This window comes from Vombatus ursinus, unplaced genomic scaffold (assembly GCF_900497805.2).
Source record: "Vombatus ursinus unplaced genomic scaffold, bare-nosed wombat genome assembly UNPS02014841.1, whole genome shotgun sequence".
Lineage (NCBI taxonomy): Eukaryota > Metazoa > Chordata > Mammalia > Diprotodontia > Vombatidae > Vombatus > Vombatus ursinus.
In genome coordinates this window covers 31,754,599-31,759,430 of record NW_020954619.1, presented here as the reverse complement: position 1 = coordinate 31,759,430, position 4,832 = coordinate 31,754,599, and positions in this window count along the sequence as shown.

Below are 4,832 nucleotides of genomic sequence, written 5' to 3'. Positions count from 1 at the left end.
TAAATGGTTGCTGATATTTCTCCTTTCATTTTTTAAAGAATAATAACAACTTTTAAAGCTCAAATTATAGCAATATTTAACAAAGTGCATTCCTCACAACTAACCTATGAGTAAGTCATAACAACTGACTTTCATACAGAGCTTTAAAATTTGCAAAGCACTTCGCACACATGATATTGTCTGTTTCTCACAACTCAATTAGAGATATTTTCCCTTTTTACACAAAAGGAAAGATGCGATGTAATTAAAAGCATTGTGCATGGTCACACAGCTAGTAAGTATAAGGGGTCAGATTTGAAGCCATGCCTTCCTGACTCCTGGTCTAGTATTTTATGCATTATTCCATATCATGAGATATCATGATTCCTCTCATGTATTTTTTTAAATAACCATTTTACAAGGAAGAAAATGAAAATTCAGAAGGCTGTCACTTGTACAAGTGACCCAGTCAGGTCTGCAGCACACATTTTCTGCCTGCATGTCCAGCACTATTTGCACTATACAATGCTGCCCTGTGAGTGAGAAGCCCATGAATTTTCAGCAATTTTATGTCAGATAAGACTTGGCTTTTAAATAATATTTATAGAGCCAAGTGGGATTTAAATTTTTTTCAGACCTTTATTCTCGTAACTTGACATATGTTCAGCCTCACTGAGCTGCTTCTTAGAGGACATGAAGGTAGACAAGCCTGGGACAAACGTAGAATGCAATGTGACTCATCCTTTGGCTAGTGAAGAACAAAGTTGAGTTGAGGCTAAGGGCTTCAGGCATCCACAGCTCCTTCCTACCAGGAGACAAAATGTGACAGAAAGCAAATGTGGACAACTTATGCACTTAAAAGAAAAATTAACAAAACAAAAACAACCCCTAAAGTAGATTTCTTGAGAAATCTTGGGTCCCTTAGTTTTAAAAGGAAAATGGAAATAGTGGCTAAACGATACAAATGATGTGAAATTATTTGGATTTTTACTTGTCAAAACAAATAGATGGCAATTCACATAAATTTGATTCAATAAACATTCATTCAGAACTTACTTGTACAAGGCACTGTGCTCCTCTCTATGAGTTAGTCAACAAGTATTTATTAAGCAAATAAGCCCTGGGGATTCAAAGAAAGGCAAATGGGGATACAAACATGTAAATAACTGTATATCAGGATGAGTCCTTGAACTTCTAGCCTGGAAGATCAGGAGACCCAGTCTCAAAAACAAATGAATAACTATATATATGTGTATGTGAAATATATACAAATACATGAAGGCAAAAGAAGCAATCATTGTCATTCCACCCCCCCAAGGAGTTTATATTATACTTTTTAAAAAGAGCTTTTTAAGGTTCTCATAGCACTTTACATGTATTATCACATTAACACCCCTGTGAGGTAAGCTTTCATAGATTTTAATATCTTCATTTTACATATGAAGAAACTGAGACCCAGAGAGATTAAGTGATTTGTCTATAGTCTCTGTGATCGCACAGCTAGTGAGTGTCAGAGGCACAATTTGAATTCAGGTCTCCTCCACTCCCAGCAATTTGTTCACTCAAATGGACATAAAACTGTGTCTAGAAAGATTCATATAAATTACAGTTTTTTGGCATAAGAAGCAAGTAAACTTGATATGCTATACTTGGGACTGGGCATTTGGTGATAGCCGTGATACTGAAGAGCAAATAGCTAATCCACAAGATCCTTTCCTTAAAGAAAACTGTGAAGGATAAGTATTTTTGACTGATTAAGACCCTAAGTCTTGGCTGCATTCTCTTTTCATTTGTACATTCATTGAGTCAACAAAGATATTTGAATACCAAATGTGAGAAATATACTCTGTTAAATGCCACAAACAATTTCTTATCTTTTTTTGCTATAGCTTTAGTATGCTCAGAGCATTTTCAAATATAATATCCCATTTGATCTTTGCAGGTATGGCAACTATAATTGTTACCATTTATGTATTTTACCATTACCATTATATATATTACCATTTAATAATTATTACCATTTTACATAAGTGGAAACTAAAACTAAGAGAAGTTAAGTGACTCCTCCAAGATCCATGGAGTAGATCCAGTCTAGAACCCTAGTGTTTACTGAACCTGAATTTCTCTCACAAGTTTAATTTAATGGATATTTATTAAACATCAACCATATGCAAGGCATTGTGCTAGGTACTTGGAATGTGGATAAATAGAAGACAAAGCCAACTCTTAAAGTCCTAAAGTCTAATGGGACAAATAAGAAGTACAAATAAATATGACAAAGGGGGCAGGCAGGTGACACAGTGGATAGTGTGCTGGGGCCAGAGTCAAGAGAACCTGAGTTCAAATCCAAACTCATACACTTACTAGCTATGTGACCCTGGGCAAGTCATTTAACCTTGTTTGCCTCAGTTTCCTTCTCTGTAAAATGAGCTGAAGAAGGAAATGGCAAACCACTCCAGTACTTTTGCCAAGAAAATCCCCAAAGAGATCACAAAGAGTCAGACAGGACTGAAAAATGACTAAGCAACAGCAACAACAAATGTGACACAGAGGAAATGAAAGAAGTACAAAGGTGATGGAAAATGTTCTGAGAAATTTAAGAAGACAGTGATTATATTCACATGGGGCATGTTCAGGGAAATCTTCATGGAGGAAGTATTACAATTTGGGCCTCGAAGGAAAGGAAGTTAACAAAGTTCATTTAGAAGAATAAAATGTCAGGAATTTCAAGGAAACTTGGGGGAAAAAAGATATAAAGGAAGGAGATTCAGAAGTATCAGACTTTATCCTATATTATAAGTCAGAGCATTATTGAAATGTAGAATGGATAATTTCAATAATTTTAAATTAAAATTTTCTTGTATAAATAAAACCAATGTGGCCAAGAATAGAAGGAATGCAGAAAATTGGTGAAAAAACTTTCATAGACAATCTCTCATGGAGGATGTGATTGTGTTGGAATATTGTTGTGGCATAGGAAATGATGAGCTGGTTGATTCAGAAAAAAATGGACCTATGAAGGAAGATGCTATCCACCTCCAGAGAAAGAGATCACAAGTAGAAATATGCATTGTATGGTCTTATGTATATGTGTATGAGTGTATATGTGCATATATATGTATGTTTATAAATAACTATATATATGTAAATATATCTACATTTAATTATAGGTTTCTCCAGGGCAATGGGTCAGGGAGAGGGAGGCAAAAAAGTAAAGTAAAAAGGGCACAGCAGAGAACAAAAGAAATCCTGAAAGGAAGCAAAGAAATTCTGGATAGCTTTGAAACAATGTGTAGTGTTTATTATACAGGTTTTCTTGAAATGGAAGTTTATTGTTTTATATTGAATTCTCTCTTATGTTCTGCTGTGTACATAGAAATGTTCTTTTTTTCTTTTCTCATTTTATATTTAAGTTCAAAATGAATAAAAATATTTCCAAAAAAGGGAAGGGATCTCTACAAAGATGGGGGCAAGGGAAGAAATGTCCAGACCTGAGGAATGGCATGAGTAAAGACTTAGAAAGGCAGCTAGGTGGTGTAGTGGATAGAACTCTGGCCTTGGAGTTAGGAGGACCTGAATTCAAATCCAACCTCACACACTTGATACTTCCTAGCTGTGTAACCATGGGTAAGTGACTTAACCCTGATTACCTCACCAAAAAGAAAAGAAAAGAAAAAAAAAACTTAGAGATGGAAGAAGTCAGAATTAGAACAGGAAAAAGAGAGTAATGCAATTTGGTTAGGACATAGGGAATGTGAAGGGGTGTAGGAGATAAAGTTGGCCTGCAAGACTGAAGGAATATTGTCACCATTAGGATCAAAAATTTATATTTTATTTTGTAGGAAATTGGGGAGCCACTGGTAGTTTTTGAATAGAGGAATGACGTGATCAATCAGAACAGTACCTGAGGGAGATATTTGTGTAGTGGTATATGTCAATGTTGTATTAGAAAGGGGAGAGATTAGAAGTAGGAAGGATATTGTAACAGGAAGGAAAGATATTGTAAGATACTATTACAAAAGAAATTAAGTAAAATTTTAAAATTGTTGAATTTAAGATCATTAACAATTTGAATTAAGGTAAATATCTTTCTTTATATATTAGTGTTAATTAACTTTGACAATAGAAGGAAAAGTAAGAATCTAATTCAATTGCCAATTATCCTTTGGTTTCATCATACATAGTTCACTTTATCTCTTTAGCTACAATATAGCTAGGTGGTGCAGTGGGTAGAGTCCTGGGCTTGGAGTCAAGATGACTCCTCTCTTTGAATTCAAATCTCTCCTCAGACACTTAGTAGCTCTGAGATCCTGGGCAAGTCACTTAACTCTGTTAACCTTAGTTCCTCATCTGTAAAATGAGCTGGAGAAGGAAATGGCAAACTACTCCAGTATCTTTGCAAAAAAACAAACAAACAAACAAACAAACCAAAACAAAACAAAACAAAAACCCAAATGGGGTCACAAAGAGTTGCACATGACTGAGACAACTAATAACAACAACAAAGAATAGCCTTGAGAAGAGATTCTAAGAAAGACAAGAAAAATGATCCAGATAGGCAAAGCAGCTACCCTACACTCAATGAAAAGATTTCAGACAAGAAGAGTTAAAGTTTACAAAATTATGAAAGTAAGGTGTGATAAGTATAGACTTACCAACAGCAACATTTATGCCTACTCAATACAGAACACTGTGTATAATACTGGCAGAGATACAAAGATTAGAAAAGACATGGTACCTTTACTTATAGTTTACAGTGTGTGTGTGTGTGTGCGTGTGTGTGTGTATGTGTGTGTGAGAGAGAGGGAGAGAGAGAGAGAGAGAGAGAGAGAGAGAGAGAGAGAGAGAGAGAG